Here is a 21,065-nt window from a genome sequence, read left to right on the forward strand (position 1 = left end):
TGGAAAGGCGCCTATTCTTATCGAAAACTATTCATAAACTTGACTAAAAAAATACAGGTTGGACAGCAATTGAAAGACAAATTAGTTCTTAATGCAATCGCTGAATTACATTTTTTAAATTAACGTTACTGTGCAATACAGGGTGTGATAACGCAAGGCTACACTGCAAGAAATGGCGTCTTATGCATTTGACATTTTTCAACAGAACAATGAATTATCAGCATAAATAGTTCTTACTTTTCGATGAACTCTCATCAGAATCTTGGGATAGGTGTCCTTTGTCCAAAAGAATCGTTGCTAGGTTGGAGAACGTCGTCTTCCACGTTGCAATTAGCAGTAAACATTAGCTTGAGAGAGAGAGATACCCAACTTCCTACAGCGCCAAGAAAATAAATACCCGAAAATCGCAATATACTGACATAAACTGATATAATTCGGTTCAAAATAACAAGATTATGATGTCTTTAAAGCCTATATCGAATAAAAACACAGCCGGAAATGTGTTAGATCTATAACCGATGTTTCCAAAAGAACGTTCCAAGGTCCTCAGTGCGTCAGAGCGAAGGGGAAAAGAACGATACACCTCGTTTCCAATCAATTTATAGACTTTCAGCTCTGCCTAGAGACTCCATTTCAAGGCCCTCTATTCGCTGACACCCAGAGGAAGGCGTATGCAGTGCATCTCAACCAATAGAAGATTTATAAACAGGTCTGAGAACAGGTTGGAAAATTCTGCATTCTCAACTCCACATAGGGAAATTGCTCTAAGTCCAGTTCTGTTTCACCCACAGACATAATTCAAACGGTTTTAGAAACTAGAGAGTGTTTTCTATCCAACAGTAATAATAATATGCATATTGTACGAGCAAGAATTGAGTACGAGGCAGTTTAATTTGGAAACGAATTTGTACTATGTCGAAATGGCACCCCCCTAGTGGCAAGAAGTTAAGCATGTTCCAGTTTAGGTCGCCTAGCAGCACGCGCTCTGAAGATAGATGGGGGGCAATCAGTTCACATATGGTGTCCAGAGCACAGCTGGGGGCAGAGGGTGGTCTATAGCAGGCGGCAACGGTGAGAGACCGTTTTTTTAAAGTAGTAGTGGATTTTTAAATGTAGAGGTTCAAATTGCTTGGGTACAGACCTGGATAGTAGGACAGAACTCTGCATGCTATCTTTGCAGTACATTGCAACACCGCCCCCTTTGGCCATTCTATCTTGTCTGAAAATGTTGTAGTTAGGAATGGAGATTTCAGAATTTTTGGTGGTCTTCCTAAGCCAGGATTCAGACACGGCTAGAACATCCGGGTTGGCAGTATGTGCTAAAGCAGTGAATAAAACAAACTTAGGGAGGAGGCATCTAATGTTAACATGCATGAAACCAAGGCTATTACGGTTACAGAAGTCATCAAATGAGAGCGCCTGGGAAATAGGAGTGGAGCTAGGCACTGCAAGATCTGGATTCACCTCTACATCACCAGAGGAACAGAGGAGGAGTAGGATAAGGGTACGGCTAAAAGCTAGGAGAATTGGTCGTCTAGAACGTTCGGAACAGAGAGTAAAAGGAGGTTTCTGGGGGCGATAAAATACCTTCAAGGTATAATGTACAGACAAAGGTATGGTAGGATGTGAATACAGTGGAGGTAAACCTAGGTATTGAGTGATGATGAGAGAGATAGTGTCTCTAGAAACATCATTGAAACCAGGTGATGTCATCGCATGTGTGGGTGGTGGAACTGAAAGGTTGGATAAGGTATAATGAGCAGGGCTAGAGGCTCTACAGTGAAATAAGCCAATAAACACTAACCAGAACAGCAATGGACAAGGCATATTGACATTAAGGAGAGGCATGCTTAGTCGAGTGATCATAAGAGTCCAGTGAGTAGTGAGGTTGGTTGGGGTAGCCACCTCGTGCGTTTCCGACGGTAGATTAGTGGGGTTCCGTGTGGTAGAGGGGATCAATCCAATTGGCAAAATAGATATAGTTATAGTGACCCAAGAAAAATTGTCCGATAGATAGACCTATTCAGATAGCAGCCGATAAGACAGCTAACGATTAGCGGGCCGCAGATGGGCGTTCAGGTAACGTTGCGACGGAGGGGCCAGTTGGATAACTCCCTCGGGCAGATAACGTCGGTAGTCCACTCGTGAAGGCCCGGTGGGGCTCCGCATCGGCAGTAAAACGGGTCCGGATAGGTGATTGTAGCCCAGGAGTGGCTGATGGAACTCTTCAGCTGGCTAGCTCTGGAATAATTGATGTTTGCTCCGGGATCGACGTAAGCCAATAGTCACACGGATAGCAGCTAGCTAGCTGCGAGATCCAGGTGTAAATATGGGTTATCTACTTACTATATAGCTATTGATTATATAATGACAGTGTGTCTGTGTGTGTGTACAGATGTAGGATCTTAATCTAATCACCCTGTTGCAGGAGAACTTTCCTGCAATGCAGTTTAAAAAAACTTCTGAAATTAGTAAATTAGTTTCCATTACGAAAAATGTATCAACCACTATAAAATTGTGCATTAATCATTATCCAGATAATATCTAAAATTTCCTGTTGCTGCAGGATAATTTTTCTGCTGTAGCAAACTGGCTCAAATGAAGATCCTACATCTGTGTGTGTGGGGTGGCGGGGTCTCGTGTTTTCAGAGAAGAAACAGATAATAAATAATTGTTTTGTTCTGTTTCATGCAATGTTGTACATAAACGCCTATATGACATTCTTTGTTTGTGACAGTTGAGACATGGGAACACTCTAAACTATACTATGTCCTGACTTATTTTTTACTGTTATCAGGTTTTTTAAATAAGTGACAGAGCAAAAGACAAAGAAAGAGGGAGTAGAGAAGGAAATCAGACACTCAGATACATCATCTTTGTGACATGAACATTTAAGGTTGTCATTTCCTGTCCAGAGGAAGCAGTATGGTATGATGAGGATAGAGAGACTATGCAGTAGAATGGGATGTGTACATAGTCTGTTTGCACAGTACCCCACCCCGCCCTCTAGTCTCTGTGAACACCTGTTGCAGACGAATGGGAACATAAAGGTAGACTTAGCAATATGTCAACATAATACAACAGGGTAAATTCCTTGAAATTGACATCAACTGCCAACAACAAGTACAAATATCATATTTATTATATATTATCTGCAAAATAGACATTCAAATGTAACCGGACACTAGAATAACATCTCCCAAATATGGACATACCAATCACCCACCAATCATCTCATCCTATCATAAACAACCTGAATCAATTTGATTGATTGATCAGAACAGGTAAACAAGACTCTTCACCTAAAATATTAGCTCCAGGATATCCTAGGATGTTATTTATAATGAACAGAGAATCAGAGAATGGACAGAGAACCAGAGAATGTACAGAAAATTGAGGAAATGGACAGAGAATTCAATTTTTTTTTTTTTTGTTATATGTGAAAAAATCATTGATCAGATAATGACCAATAAAAGTTAAATAAAGGTAAACAATAATATCAAATGACAACAGAAATAATGTAGTTGTTAGTATTTATTTAATATTGACATATGATCTTCCAGAGGGAAGCGAAAAAAAATGAAACTCATTTAAGCCAATATTGAGTAAACTTTTTCTTGATCTCTCAAGACACACAATCAAGCTCCTGGAGAATACACAAATAATAAACATGTAACCATTAACTATTTACATGAAAATGTACCTTGTAGTTTACTGGAGAAAAGCCTATAATGACATTACCTGTAAACAAAAGTGAATTATCACTAAATATAACATTTACATCCAAATGTACATTCATCAGATATACTCAACTTTGTAAATACAATTCATGGATGGCCACAATTGATTTTGACAAGCTACAGGTTTATACAGGCTTTTTTGTTCAAGCCCAGTTATCACACCTAATTCTACTATTCATGGCCTTGATGAACAGCTGAGGTCTTGATGAACAGCTGAGTAGTAGAATCAGGTGTGGTAGCACTGGGCTTGAACAGAAAAGCCTGCACAACGCTATGGATCGTCAAGAGCAATTTTGATAACTCCTGATATAAATAGTGCAACAAATGACAAACTGCTGAGAAACAAGTTCAAAACACTGAAGAAAAATATTGTCATATTTACAAATATGAAAATGGAATAGGTGCTCTAAAAACTTCAGCTACAAATGTCCTAAGTAATGATGTACTGTACACACCTGTCCATCTCCAGTAAAAGAGCACACATGTCCTCATTTGTAAATGGCAGTATAAATAAGAAAACAGGTGAGAGTACTCACAGACTTGGATTAGAACATACATTTTAAGTATTTATAGTGTGCGATGTATCGTGTGTACTGCATGCTTTTGAATTGGCAAAAGTTGTTTGTCATTTCCACATGGGCCAGCTTGCAGGAGCATGCCCACAATCTGCCATAAGTGTCCCTGGGCAGTACAGTATGGCGTGCATCTCATGGATGAGGGCAACAACCTCTTTCTTCCTTGATAATCTGAGAGCTGGTCTCTCCTCCGTTCTAGCAATATGCAAGCAGTAGTACACACCACCACTCTCACTTGCCTGCAACTCCACGAACCCAAAGGCTCTTTTCAGAGCCACCTAATAAATGCAATTAAGCATTCTGTGTCAAAAATATACCCTAAAGAGAATGGCCAAAATGTATCCTCTGAGAGGCAAACCCAGGACCTTCAGTTTCAAAGGCGGTGACTGTAACCGTTAGACTGCAAACCTTATTATAAACATGTCAACTTGATTATAAACATGTTAACTCTATTTAACTGGACAGTCTGTTGATGACAGGATACCTTCGGTGCACAATGTTTTGGTTGTCCATTCTCTCATTTTATTTGTATTTACCTAGACAAGATCAGTTAAGAACAAATTTACAATTTTACAATTTACAATATTTACAATGACAACCTACCCCCCCAAACCCTAACGGCACTGGGCCAATTGTGCACCACCCTATGAGACTCCCATCACGGCCGTTTGTGATACAGCCTGGAATCAAAACAGGGTCTGTAGTGATGCCTCTAGCACTGAGCTGCAGTGACTTAGACTGCTGCGCCACTCGGGAGCCCAATTAACATTTATTTGTCTTGCTTGGTTAAAAATAAATTGTCTAAAAACAGTTGATGTGTTGAAAACAGTCTCATTTATACAGTTAGGTTATTTATAGTGTTAGCTCTAACCAACCTCTTAGGGATCCCTTACGGCTAGAATCCCGTTACCGGGATTGATTTAAAAAATACTAAATTCGTAATATTAAACATTCATGAAGATACAAGTGTCTTACATCATTTAAAAGCTTAACTTCTTGTTAATCCAGCCGCTTTGTCAGATTTCAAAAAGGCTTTACGGCAAAAGCATACCATGCGATTATCTGAGGACAGCGCCCCGCATACAAAAGCATTAAAAACATTTTCCAACCAAGCAGATGCATCACGAAAGTCAGAAATAGCAATAAAATAAATTGCTTACCTTTAAAGATCTTCATCTTTTTGCAATCCCAAAGGTCCCAGTTACACAATGAATGGTCGTTTTGTTCGATAAAGTCCTTCTTTATATCCCAGAAATGTCAGTTTATTTGGCGCGTTTGATTCAGAAATACACATGTTCCAACTCGCCCAACATGCCTACAAAGGATCTAATAAGTTACTTGTAAACTTAGTCCAAACATTTCAAACAATGTTTCTAATCCAACCTCAGGTACACTAATATGTAAATAATTGATCAAATTTAAGATGGAATAAACTGTTTTCAATACCGGACAAAAACAACGAGGAGCGCGCTCTCATTCACGCGCACCAAAACCCTAGAGTCCTCCTGAGTGACACTTAGAAAGAATACGAAAACTTCTTCATTTTTCAAAAAAAAACATAGAACAATTTCTAAAGACTGTTGACATCTAGTGGAAGCCATAGGAACTGCAATCTGGGTCCTAATAATTAGGCTTTCCATACAAAAGTATTGGAAAGTCCAATGACCTCAAAAAATACATTTCCTGGATGGATTGTCCTCAGGGTTTCACCTGCCAAATCAGTTGTGTTATACTCACATACATTATTTTAACAGTTTTAGAAACTTTAGAGTGTTATACAGTGGGGCAAAGAAGTATTTAGTCAGCCACCAATTGTGCAAGTTCTCCCACTTAAAAAGATGAGAGAGGCCTGTAATTTTCATCATAGGTACACTTCAACTATGACAGGCAAAATGAGAAAAAAAAAATCCAGAAAATCACATTGTAGGATTTTTAATGAATTTATTTGCAAATTATGGGGGAAAATAAGTATTTGGTCAATAACAAAAGTTTATCTCAATACTTTGTTATATACCCTTTGTTGGCAATGACAGAGGTTAAACGTTTAAAAGTCTTCACAAGGTTTTCACACACTCTTGCTGGTATTTTGGCCCATTCCTCCATGCAGATCTCCTCTAGAGCAGTGATGTTTGGGGCTGTTGCTGGGCAACACGGACTTTCAACTCCCTCCAAAGATTTTCTATGGGGTTGAGATCTGGAGACTGGCTAGGCCACTCCAGGACCTTGAAATGCTTCTTACGAAGCCACTCCTTCATTGCCCGGGCGGTGTGTTTGGGATCATTGTCATGCTGAAAGACCCAGCCACGTTTCATCTTCAATGCCCTTGCTGATGGAAGGAGGTTTTCACTCAAAATCTCACGATACATGGCCCCATTCATTCTTTCCTTTACACGGATCAGTCGTCCTGGTCCCTTTGCAGAAAAACAGCCCCAAAGCATGATGTTTCCACCCCCATGCTTCACAGTAGGTTTGGTGTTCTTTGGATGCAACTCAGCATTCTTTGTCCTCCAAACACGATGAGTTGAGTTTTTACCAAAAAAGTTCTATTTTGGTTTCATCTGACCATATGACATTCGCCCAATCTTCTTCTGGATCATCCAAATGCTCTCTAGCAAACTTCAGACGGGCCTGGACATGTACTGGCTTAAGCAGGGGGACACGTCTGGCACTGCAGGATTTGAGTCCCTGGCGGCGTAGTGTGTTACTGATGGTAGGCTTTGTTACTTTGGTCCCAGCTCTCTGCAGGTCATTCACTAGGTCCCCCCGTGTGGTTCTGGGATTTTTGCTCACCGTTCTTGTGATCATTTTGACCCCACGGGGTGAGATCTTGCGTGGAGCCCCAGATCGAGGGAGATTATCAGTGGTCTTGTATGTCTTCCATTTCCCAATAATTGCTCCCACAGTTGATTTCTTCAAACCAAGCTGCTTACCTATTGCATATTCAGTCTTCCCAGCCTGGTGAAGGTCTACAATTTTGTTTCTGGTGTCCTTTGACAGCTCTTTGGTCTTGGCCATAGTGGAGTTTGGACTGTGACTGTTTGAGGTTGTGGACAGGTGTCTTTTATACTGATAACAAGTTCAAACAGGTGCCATTAATACAGGTAACGAGTGGAGGACAGAGGAGCCTCTTAAAGAAGAAGTTACAGGTCTGTGAGAGCCAGAAATCTTGCTTGTTTGTAGGTGACCAAATACTTATTTTCCACCATAATTTGCAAATAAATTCATTAAAAATCCTACAATGTGATTTTCTGGATTTTTTTTTCTCATTTTGTCTGTCATAGTTGAAGTGTACCTATGATGAAAATTACAGGCCTCTCTCATCTTTATAAGTGGGAGAACTTGCACAATTGGTGGCTGACTAAATACTTTGCTGCCCCACTGTATATCCAATACTACCATGCCTATGCATATCCTAGCTTCTGGGCCTGAGTAACAGGCAGTTTACTTTGGGCACCTCAGTCATCCAAACTTCCGAATACTGCCCCCTAGCCTTAAGAAGTTTTAACAAGCATGGCGTTTTCTTTTGAATTGCGCACAGGTTCAGTTGTGCTAGCAAGCAATGATATTGTTGTTTTAACTGGGTGCACCTGTGCACTCACACAAAGTGCTACTTATGTAGATGTCAATTTGCTCTTTTTGGGAACACATTGAAAAGTAACTTGACACTGTATTGATAGGTTCTGACTTATAAACGTGAACATATGAAATATACTTATTCTTGCCACTAAAGGAGAAGGGGAATGTATAAAGTTTACATTCTGTCAGGATATGTTATTGCCAGTTGAGGACTTGTGAGGCGTCTGTTTCTGAAACTAGACACTCTAATGTACTTGTCCTCTTGCTCAGTTGTGCACCAGGGCCTCCCACTCCTCTTTCTATTCTGGTTAGAGCCAGTTTGCACTGTTTTGTGAAGGGAGTAGTTCCCAGCATTGTACGAGATCTTCGGTTTATTGGCAATTTCTCGCAATTTCTTCATTTCTCAGAACTAGAATAGACTGACGAGTTTCAGAAGGTCTTTGTTTCTAGCCATTTTGAGCCTGTAATCAACCCACAAATGCTGTTGCTCCAGATATTCAAACTTGGATTAGCTAACACAATGTGCCATTGGAATACAGGAATGTTGGTTACTGATAATGGGCCTCTGTATGCCTATGTAGATATTCCATAAAAAAAATCTGCCGTTTATAGCTAGCATAGTCATTTACAACATTAACAATGTCTACACTCTATTTCTGATCAATTTGATGTTATTTAATGGACATAAAAAATGTGCTTTTCTTTCAAAAACAAGGACATTTCTAAGTGACCCCAAACTTTTGAATGGTAGTGTATTTCTATATATAGATTCATAAGCTCAGTGTGACCACAAGAGACAGGTTGGAATGTCTGACAGAAATACGGGGACAAATCTAAATTTTTTTCAAAATTAGTGGTGTTTGAAATTGTTGATAAAATGCTGAACATGATTATTTGGTTGCGGGAGTAGGGACAAAGGGCCACAATGCGTTACTGTCCTCGAAAATCTGGAACATGTGGTCACTTTAATCAACATGATTGTAGACAAATATAATGGCAAATATGGTTTGGCACATACATTTCAGGGGTACTGTAGACATATTCAAAATACTATTTTCCAGTGATGTTATAAAAAGTTAGCCTGGTCCCAGATCTGATTTTACTTGTGCCTACCCCATTGTCATTGTAATTCAACTTGACATTAAATTACAATTCCAGAAGGAGTTGGCAAGAAAGCAGAAACCATGTAATTAAGAATTAGAACACTAGAATGGACATGAACCTTCTTATGATGGTATAAAGGTCAGTCATTTTGGTCGACCACTGCCAGTGCTGTGATAAGATATTCTGTAAAAAAAAAAAATTGAAGAATTTATCTGCACTGTATCTTTGTTGGCTAGCTAGCCATACAGTTTCAGAGGAATGATTACATTTTTTTATTAACTGCCAATATGCCAACATTCAATTCAAACAATGCAGTCCATCTACAGCCAAACACTGGCTGAAATTAGTTGATGATAGGACTTAGACAAGTTGTAAATGCAACTTGTATCTTATAATAGCACTCGCATTCAAAGAAATACATGTAAAAACTGTATTTATAATTATATGACAATATCTTATGTTTACAATAATTCTGTTACACAATTTCTGATAAATCACATGCCTTACTTTTATTTTCCTGCATAAGTAAACTCAGGATTATGCTTCTACTGACATTAATTGTAATTAGACTGGTTTGGATTTTTCCCTGAACAATATGGCTGACATTTTCACTTCATTCTGGAACATTAATGGTTTATGACATAGTCCCTCTAGTAATTGAATATAATCTCTATGGCAAAAACAGACTTGCACTCAGGCTAGTAAAGAGTCAGCTGGAAACTTGAAACAATAATGGCCATGTTCATAAGGTTACAGTGCTGTCTTGTGGCTAAATACAGATATTGCACTCCTTGGACATAAATAATTGTAATACAGGTGGTTGTGTATCCTTTGCATAGGTTTGTTCTCCATTTAGGCTAGGTGTGGTGGCAGTGCTGTATGTTCTTTCCCTTAGTTTGAGTGTCATGCCAGAGGTGAGACTTGTGGCAGGTCAGTTCTTCTCTCTGATAGGCCCTCAGCGGGGCAGAGCTCCATCAATCGGCTCTGGAGAAGAGTATACACTCCTCTGATAAGGAACAACATGACCATGGCAGCAAAGTAACTGGCATAGACCAAGAACTGCCGGGGGAAGGAGATCAGAGGAACACTCTTATTAGGCTACATTACAAAATGATTATAACACAGTAACGACCAGTGTAACTAACAACATGTTGTTGTTATTACTATGTTATAAGCTAAAAAGTACAAGTAGTTACACAATACCTACCACTTTTTCTGATGTTTCGGTATGTTCTTGCAAACTGTAACTGTCAGTAATTGCTTGTAAGATTATTTCATTTCAGTGAGGTGAGTATATGTGTGTGTGGTAGTCAGTGTACTTCTCTCTGCTGTACCTGTGAGGTGATGGTGAGTTGCAGGATCTTGGTGTTGACTACAATGGCTGTGAGAAGACTCTGCAGGGCTATGCCCACAAAGCTGTTTACACCAAACACCAGGGCATAGCGCTCCCTGCTCAAGCCTTGGGCTATGTGGAACCTGACAGAGACACACAAAGGGAATCATTAAAGTAAAATAATGATTGATTGACTGCCTAGTCCATAAACTTGATATTTCCTATGGTTGAAATATCTCTTACGTGCAGATGGTGATGAGCTCCATGTAGATGGTTTTGAAGAGTCCGTAGCAGCCGTAGCAGATCCAGATGCTGTTGGTCAGGTCCATCAGGTAAAGAACTCCAGCAGTCAGAGCAGTAAACACACCCAGGACCAGCTCCCCCACACTGACCAGTCCAGAGCCACATGGCCCACAGCTATGGAGGCTGCCGACCCTGGAACACAGGTAGATACAATCTCACTAATCTGGTAGAACTGAGGTGAATGCGGTAAAAAATTCCTTAACCAAATACACCACTGATCATGTTTCTTTTGGGCTATAGAGTAGTCCATACATAAACTAAGTCAGAATTGTAACAATGAAAGAGACAACACCAAGGAAGGAAAGGACCCTGTATAATCTCCATATCACTGTGATGCTAACGCAATATAGGCTACTATAGCTAGCTTGGGCTTGTTTTAATCCACTTAACGCCTATATTCATTGGCCCATCCCGCCTTGGCAGATCAATAATAGCTGGTTTATAAGCACTGCTGACCGCTCTCTGTATTAGAGATGTATTTAATCAATTTCTGGGCCTGAGGAGAGTACAGTTTCACCTGATGGAATTAATCTCATTCTGAAGAAGGAGAGGAGGGGAGGAAGAGAGAAAAAGGAGAGGAGGATAAAGAGGGGGAGGAGAAGGAGAAGGAGAGGCCTTCCATCTGAAGAGGGTTATGAGATAGACCTGCTAATAGCTTAGCGTTGTCTTTAATCCCTCCATGAGAGTCAGATAATTACATACATTGAAATGAAATAAGCAGGGACACATTCCTGGTAATTTGTATTACAGAGCGTGCCTTTGATCCTGGCAGGAGATTTTAGAGACAAGATGGATGGAGAGGACAGAACCCTTTGACCTTTCTATGAACTGTGTGTTGTTTGGAGTGGATGAGTTTATGCTGATGGTTATAACTCCAACGTTTGTAGAACTCATATGTGAAGAGGATAAGGGTTTTTGATATCAGGAATATATTACATGTTCATGCAAAACATTCTTGGTTCATGCTTTTCACCAATCTGTTTCCAATAACATTCCTATTGCCAAGTTCATTGTCATATAGCTGTAATTGACGGAAAAGTTTGGAACTCTCTTTCTTATTGGAGTATCAACTAATTTACTGCATGGTGATGTCACCATGGAAGGCCAAAACTCCATCCCACCAAAATTTCAGGCAGTCTTTTCAAACAGCTTTTACACTAAAAGGGCATTATCACCATTTTCACAATTTAACAGTGTTATTCCAACCGCATAGTGTGGAAATATAAAAAAACACAGGAAAATCACATTTTTGACTGCACTGGGCCTCAAACATCGGCAAATGTAAATTTACTTAGTCAAACACATAGAAACTGTGATAAAAATGTCAACCGGAAGAACGTATAGAGTGGAGACATGAAGCAGGATGTAATTTAAACACAGTAATTGCCTGTGGTTTCCAGGGATATAAGGGAACGTTTCAGAGCTAAAAAGCCAAAGGAAAGCCTGTCTGTGACGAGTTCCAGCTGGTCTGAGCCATCTGGAGACAATAGACCGTACAGGTAATTAGCCAGTGTAATTAATGCTGTGCATTGGGTAAAATCTGCCTAAAAGGCCATCATCCCGGAGTCGCCTCTTCACTGTTGACGTTGAGACTGGTGTTTTGCGTGTACTATTTATTGAAGCTGCCAGTTGAGGACTTATAAGGCGTCTGTTTCTCAAACTAGACACTCTAATGTGCTCGTCCTCTTGATCAGTTGTGCACCGAGGCCTCCCACTCCTCTTTCTATTCTGGTTAGTGCCAGTTTGCGCTGTTCTGTGAAGGGAGTAGTACACAGCGTTGTACGAGTTCTTCAGTTTCTTGGCAATTCCTCGCATGGGATAGCCTTAATTTCTCAGAACAAGAATAGACTAACGAGTTTCAGAGGAAAGTTCTTTGTTTCTGGCCATTTTGAGCCTATAATCGAACCCACAAATGCTGATGCTCCAGATACTCAACTAGTCTAAAGAAGGCCAGATGTATTGCTTCTTTAATCAGGACAACAGTTTGCAGCTGTGCTAACATAATTGCAAAAGGGTTTTCTAATGATCAATTAGTCTTTTCAAATGATAAACTTGGATTAGCTAACACAATGTGCCATTGGAACACAGGAGTGATGGTTGCTGATAATGGAATATGTAGATATTCCATAAAAAATCTGCCGTTTCCAGCTACAATAGTCGTTTACAGTATTAACACAGTCTACACTGTATTTCTGATTAATTTTATGTTATTTTAATAGACAAAACATTTGCTTTTCTTTCAAAAACAAGGACATTTCTAAGTGACCCCAAAATTTTGAACGGTAGTGCATGTGTAGTCCTGGATGTCCTTAAAAGGGGTATAAAGTGTAATAGTTGATGATACAGAGTCCTCTTGAAGTTCAATGTTAAACAACATTTGTTAGGAGAGTGAAAGTGGAGATAATATGTAGTTTAACTCCAGCGTGTTACCAAGAGTCATGTGACGAGTGTGTTAAAGTGAATCGTTATGTTACCTGAGAGTGTGGCGACAGCCCCTACCCCTCCATTGTATTCTGTGAAGTTGTTTTGGGGCTGTTTGGATGCCCAGAGGAGCTGCACGTAGCCTGTGATCTGGTGATAGCCGCACTTCCCCATGACTGACCACACATAGAAGAACAGCACGGCCACAGAGGAGTAACACTCTTTACAATCCACCGCCAACCTCTTCAGAGCTCTCATTTCCCCCTCCCGGTCCTCCTCTCCTTCCTCAGCCACCACACAACCCAGGATCCACATGAACTGGACACAACCTCCTCGAATGGGCCGTTATCATTCTGAGTCCCACCCAGGACCAAGGCTTCTCTGGGGCATGGGCAGGAGGAGGGCAGCCAACAGCGCCACACAGAGGGATCCCAGGGTAATGACATTGAGCCAGTAGATGGAAACCCCTCCCAGGGACACCAAGAGTAGACCAAACATGGCTCCAGCTGCGTAGCCCAGTAGCACAGCCCCTCTGGCATAGCTAGTCACTCTCTGGTAATACTGGGGATGGACAACACTGTAGATATAGGGATAGTAAGCCACATCTGCTGCGGTGCCCATACTGTAAATGAAGAGGGCGCACTAAGTCAACACCACACCAGAGCTGAAGATGAACAGCAGAAATGCCAAGATGTAGTTGAGTGCCTGGAGGACGATGACAGGCTTGTACCTCAGGATATCTGTCACCAAGAAGACTGGGTTGAGTAGGATGAGGTTGGAATATGCACATACTGGGAGCACTTGCCTTGTAACCTGTGGAAAGATAAGGAAAATGGCAGGATATGTCATACAACAATAAATTAACATAAAAGCATTTGCCATTATTATAAAATATAATTTGTGATATGAATTCTCTAGCTAAATCAATAAATGAATAAACGGTTAATGTGCCACACCTGTTTGGTGGTGAGGTTCTTGTATGGCCCGGCGAGGTAGTCCGTGAGGAAAGGCTCAGAGGGCCTCATCATTGAGCAGAAGCCATAGATACAGAGCAGCACTGTGAGGTCCACCCAGCCTCTGCCGTGAGGCCCACACTCCCTGCTCCAGTCCCAGCAGAACCCCATCGTCTCTTTGTTGTTCCACAGGGATGTCTCTCCACGGCTGGACTGACCTTAGTCTAATTCAGCCTGTTTAATTTGCAGTGATATGGGGGTGGAGATAAGCCCAAGGTGAGATTGACCGTAAAGTCACCTGGCTGCTCCCATTGTTGTTGTTACCCCTGAGGTTTGAAGAGGGAGAGCTACCCAGACAGGGAACATTAAGATGAAAAATACAGGGGTGAAGTCCAAGTGTTGGTGTTGTCATAAATATATCACCCTCCACCTCCTTCATACTTCATAGCTCAGAATTGAATATGGAAATATAGCTGCAAGCAGCATTGGCAGGGTTCAAGCCCTATTGCCCCCAGCAGGAGAAATTGGTTTCAGTGCGCTTGGATGAGATACTTTTCTACTCCTTCACAGGTCAACAGGGGTACTAAGGAAGGTACAGTAATAAAGAAGTCAGCTAATCAAACGTTATGCTTAGAATGACAACTCTCCTTTGTGTGTGCATGTCTGTCTTTCAGTCTGTCCGTCCAGCCTGGTCTCATAGACTAGACGTAACAAAGTAAACGTACATCCGGGACACCCAAATTAGTATGATACAGCAGCAGCCCGCCCATCATACTAAATGGAGGGAGACAGAATTACTTTTACTACAGTGGTTGCTCAACTAAAAGTTTTGTGATTATGCTGCGTGATTTAGAGGTAATTTTTGGTTTTGTACGGTACCCTGCGTCACTACTTCATTGCTCCAGACCAGCGCAAGGGGGAGTTAGAGCACTGATTATGCTTTTGAGTCTCAAGGCGCTACTGTGTCTCTAACTGACAATGAATGGTTGACATTAACCAAATAGAAACTGATAATTGTGCCCGACTTCAAAATTTAATTTCAATGAACTGAATAATGACGATGAAGAAGGTGATTGAAATTAGAACAATAGTGTAAGAATTGCTATTCCTCTGTCCTGCACGCACACACCTGGAAAAATACGCTTATTTTTTTGTTACTACTCATCAGTATCACTTACTAAAACTGTTGTTACTCTAAGGTTTTTATTCTATGAGAAACTTAGACTACAATTAGGGTGTGGAAATGTTCAGATTATTTTGCTCTTACTGTAGTACTGTAGCCTACTCCCGACGACTGACATTTTCCAGTGTCTGTGTGGCGCAGCGGTCTAAGACACTGCATCACAGCGCAAACTGCTTTGCTACAGATGTCAGTTCAATACCCATGCCAGCCATGACTGGGAGACCTATGAAGTGGTGGTAGGCTTTTGGTTTCTCTCCCTCTAAAACCAGAAATAAATCACTCTAAATAACAAACTGGCTTTATTTACAAATTAGTAACAATGTCTCACCCCATGTTTAGGAAGGCCCTTTTTCTCGCTCACTTTAGATTATCTGAAAACTAAATAGTCTCCAAAATATTGTTATTTTTTAAACAAGTCATAGAAAGTTGGTTGCAATTGTCATGGATCCGTCGGGAACTTTCATTACACACACCTGTCCGCTGTTCCCACTGATTAGTACTTGTATAAGTGTGCTCTTTGGTTTCCAATGGGCTGTCCATTATTGTTACATTGTCCGTTGGTGCGTGTGAGTACCTGTGCTGTGTGGTTTGGGCTTTCGTGCCCTTGTGGATTGCGCAGATGATTACGGGTCTCATCCCGTGTGTTAATAATCATTGTGCGCGTGTGTTATTTATTCGAGGTACTCCTCGCTCTTTTGTTTGGGTTTCAACCCTGTGTTTTTGTTAAGTGTTTGTTCTGTCTTCGTCCCCGTGCCTTTACCGAGCACGCCGTAATTTGGGCTCAATAAAAAAAAACTATTACGCATTCCTGCGCCTGCTACCCGAATCTCTTCATACCAACGTGAAAGCAATTTCAGTTTAATCCATCAGAAAAGACATAACAAATATTGTGGTTAAACTCAAATATACTAATTGATTAAAACTTCACTAGGGTATGGGGCACTATTTTCACCTCCGGATGAAAAGCGTGCCAAAAGTAAACTGCCTGTTACTCAGGCCCAGAAGCTAGGATATGCATATAATTGGTAGATTTGGATAGAAAACACTCTAAAGTTTCCAAAACTGTTAAAATTATGTATGTGAGTATAACAGAACTGATATAGCAGGCGAAAACCTGAGAAAAATCCATCCTGGAGGTGGGTACATATTCCATTGACTTAGAACTCAAATTGCACTTGCTATGGCTTCCACTAGATGTCAACAGTCTTTAGAAATTGTTTCAGGCTTGTATTCTGAAAAATGAGGGAGTAAGATCACTCTGAATGAGTGGACACTGCAGTGTCCCAGAGGTTTTTCATGTGCACGACCGAGAGCGCGCCTTTCTTGTTTTCCTTTTATATTGACAACGCTTTTGTCCGGTTGAAATATTATTGATTATTATGACTAAAAACAACCTGACGATTGATTATAAACATCGTTTGACATATTTCTACAAACTTTACTGATACTTTTTGGATTTTTCGTCTGCCTGTTGTGACTGCGTTTGAGCCTGTGGATTACTGAACACAATGCGCGAACAAAACAGAGGTTTTTGGATATAAAGAGGGACTTTTTCGAACAAAACAAACATTTATTGACTAAATGGGAGTCTTGTGAGTGCAACCATATGAAGATTATCAAAGGTAAGTGATACATTTTATCGCTATTTCTGACTTGTGTAACTCCTCTACTTGGCTGGTAACTGTTTGTAATGATTTGTCTGCTGGGCGCTGTTCTCAGATAATTGCATGGTATGCTTTTGCCGTAAAGCCTTTTTGAAATCTGACACCGTGGTTGGATTAACCTGTCTAGCCCCAGCGTTCCGCTAGCGGAACTCCTCCCACATTCCACTGAAAAGGCAGAGCGCGAAATTCAAAAAATATTTTTTAGAAATATTTAACTTTCACACATTAACAAGTCCAATACAGCAAATGAAAGATACACATCTTGTGAATCCAGTCAACATGTCCGATTTTTTAAATGTTTTACAGCGAAAACAGCACGTATATTTATGTTAGCTCACCACCAAATACAAAGAAGGACAGACATTTTTCACAGCACAGGTAGCATGCACAAAGCCAACCTAACTAACCAAGAACCAACCAAACTAACCAAGAAACAACTTCATCAGATGACAGTCTTATAACATGTTACACAATAAATCTATGTTTTGTTCGAAAAATGTGCATATTTGAGGTATAAATCAGTTTTACATTGCAGCTACCATCACAGCTACCGTCAAAAATAGCACCAAAGCAGCCAGAGTAAATATAGAGACCAACGTGGAATACCTAAATACTCATCATAAAACATTTCTGAAAAATGCATCGTGTACAGAAATGAAAGACAAGCATCTTGTGAATACAGCCAATATTTCAGATTTTTTAAGTGTTTTACAGCGAAAACACAATATAGCATTATATTAGCTTACTACAATAGCCTACACACAACCGCATTCATTCATCAAGGCACGTTAGCGATAGCAATAGGCACGTTAGCGTTAGCGAATAAACCAGCAAAAGATATCAATTTTCACTAACCTTCATAAACCTTCCTCAGGTTTATGTTTTGTTCGAAAATGTGCATATTTAGAGCTGAAATCAGTGGTTATCCATTATGCTAACGTGGCTTCTATTTCCCAGAATGTGCGGATATTTCTATTAGACTCTCACCTATTCTGACCAAATAGCAATTCATAAACATTACAAAAAAATACATGTTGTATAGGAAATGATAGTAACACTAGTTCTTAACCTGTTTGGCGTGCAAGCCCGACGTCGGTACACTTATGACAACAGCCAGCTCAAAGTGCAGGGCGCGAAATTCAAAAGATATTTTTTTTAAATATTTAACTTTCACACATTAACAAGTCCAAGACACCAGATGAAAGGTACACATCTTGTGAATCAAGCCAACATGTCCGATTTTTAAAATGTTTTACAGGGAAGACACAATATGTAAATCTATTAGCTAACCACGTTAGCAAAAGACACCACTATTTTTACTCCATCAGTTTTTGACTCCATCAGTAGCTATCACAAATTCGACCAAATAAAGATATAAATAGCCACTAACCAAGAAACAACTTCATCAGATGACAGTCTGATAACATATTTATTGTATAGCATATGTTTTGTTAGAAAAATGTGCATATTTCAGGTATAAATCATAGTTTACATTGCAGCTACAGTCAGAAATTGCACCGAAAGCAGACAGAAAAATTACAGACACCAACGCCAAATAACTAAATACTCATCATAAAACATTTCTGAAAAATACATAGTGTACAGCAATTGAAAGACAGGCATCTTGTGATTCCAGACAATATTTCCGATTTATCAAGTGTTTTACAGCGAAAACACAATATAGCGTTATATTAGCTTAGCACAATAGCAAACATAACAACAGCATTGATTCAAGGCAAAAATAGCGATAACGTATAAACCACCAAAATATATTAATTGTTTCACTAACCTTCTCAGAATTCTTCAGATGACAGTCCTGTAACATCATATTACACAATGCATATAGAGTTTGTTCGAAAATTTGCATATTTAGCGGCACAAATCGTGCTTATACAATGAGAATAGTGTCCATAACGTCAAGCAATCTGTCCGGCGCCATCTTGTAAAGGCACCTATTCTTATCGAAAACTATTCATAAACTTGACTAAAAAAATACAGGTTGGACAGCAATTGAAAGACAAATTAGTTCTTAATGCAATCGCTGAATTACATTTTTAAAATTAACCTTACTGCGCAATACAGGCTGCGATAACGCAAGGCTACACTGCAGGAAATGGCGTTTTATGCATTTGACATTTTTCAACAGAACAATGAATTATCAGCATAAATAGTTCTTACTTTTCGATGAACTCCCATCAGAATCTTGGGAAAGGTGTCCTTTGTCCAAAAGAATCGTTGCTAGGTTGGAGAACGTCGTCTTCAACGTTGCAATTAGCAGTAAACAATAACCATGTGGGCCAGAGATACCCAACTTCCTACAACGTCATGAAAATAAATACCCGAAAATCGCAATATACTGACATAAACTGATATAATTCGGTTTAAAATAACAACATTACGATGTCTTCAACACCTATATCGAATAAAAACAGAGCCGGATATATCTAGGAGCTAAAACGGGAGCTTCTAAAATGACATGCCAAGACCCTCCCTGCGTCAGAGCGAAGAGTGGAAAGATGGGACACTTCGGTTCCAAGCAATTTATAACCTTTGGGAACTACGTAGAAACTCCATTTCAACTCTCCCTATTCGCTGACACCCAGTGGAAGGCGTATGCAGTGCATCTCAACCAATAGAGGACAGGCAAATTAATACACAGGTCTCAGAACAGCCAGCAAAATTCTGCATTCTGACATACACATAGGAAAATTGCTCTAAGTCGAGTTCTGTTTCACCCACAGATATAATTCAAACGGTTTTAGAAACTAGAGAGTGTTTTCTATCCAATAGTAATAATAATATGCATATTGTACGAGCAAGAATTGAGTACGAGGCCTTTTTGAAATGGGCACCTTTTATCTGGCTACTCAATACTGCCCCTTGAGCCCAAACAGGTTAATGCAATCGCAGTGTTAGAATTCTAAAAATATCTTCATTACGACATAAGGCTTATGTTATAGCAAGAGAGTGGCCAAAACCGGGGCGCAAAACTACTAGTATACAGTTCGACAGATATATGAAATAGCATCATAAAATGTTTCTTACTTTTGCTGATCTTCCATCAGAATGTTGGACAAGGGGTCCTTTGTCCAGAACAGTCGTTGTTTGGATTTAGAACATCGTTTTTCCCTCTTCAATTAGCCAGCACACTGGCCAAGTGGCTCGAAGCTCTCCTTTCTGAACAAAGGCACACAACGCAACACGCCTAACGTCCCGAATAAATTTCAAAAATCTAATAAAACTATATTGAAAAAACATACTTTACGATGATATGGTCACATGTATCAAATAAAATCAAAAATGGAGATAGTAATCGGCTATAACGACAGCTATTCCGATGGCAAATCCAGAACCAACTTCGCGCCTTCCTGAAAACATAAAATGGGGGACACGTCATTCCAAGAGGACGTATTACATCTCAGACCAAGATAATCACTCCATTTCTTCTCTCACTGCATCTTGACATCCTGGGGAAGGTGTATGACGTGCATGTATACTCATACGTGTCATGCCCATTTATAGGCAGGCCCTTGAACAGAGCATAATTTTCAGACTTTCCACTTCCTGGTCAGAAAGTGTGCTGCCAAATGAGTTCTGTTTTACTCACAGACAAAATTCAAACGGTTTTAGAAACTAGAGAGTGTTTTCTATCCAATAGTAATAATAATATGCATATTGTACGAGCAAGAATAGAGTACGAGGCCGTTTAAATTGGGCACGTTTTTTCCCCAAAGTGTAAATAGCGCCCTCTATCCTCATCAGGTTAACAAGAAGTTCATCTTTAGACCGATGTATAACACTTGTTTGTTTTATGAATTTTTATAACGAGTATTTCTGTTTTTGAAATTGGTGCTCTGCAATTTCATTGGATATTGGCCAGGTGGGACGCTACCGTCCCACACCCCCTAGAGAGGTTAAAAAACGTAATAAATTGGAACCTTTAACTTCTTGCCGCACGGATCCCTTTAGCGGGATCATTTTCGTAAACAACCGCTGAATTGCAGAGCGCCAAATTTTTAAAAAAGACTAAAAATATTTATAATCATGAAATCACAAGTGAAATATACCAAAACACAGCTTAGCTTGTTGTTAATCCACCTATCGTGTCAGATTTTGAAAATATGCTTTACAGCGAACGCAATCCAAGCGTTTGTGAGTTTATCAATCACGAGACAAAACAGTAAGAACAGCTAGCCTCAAATTAGCTTGGTCA

The 21,065-nt window shown here is 40.0% G+C and overlaps 1 pseudogene; it reads right to left on the reverse strand.

Moving 5' to 3' along the window:
• Window positions 1-14,176, reverse strand: part of LOC120054292 — a 56,542-nt pseudogene extending 42,366 nt beyond the window's left edge.
• Window positions 14,177-21,065: the final 6,889 nt, after the last annotated feature.

This window comes from Salvelinus namaycush, chromosome 10 (assembly GCF_016432855.1).
Source record: "Salvelinus namaycush isolate Seneca chromosome 10, SaNama_1.0, whole genome shotgun sequence".
Lineage (NCBI taxonomy): Eukaryota > Metazoa > Chordata > Actinopteri > Salmoniformes > Salmonidae > Salvelinus > Salvelinus namaycush.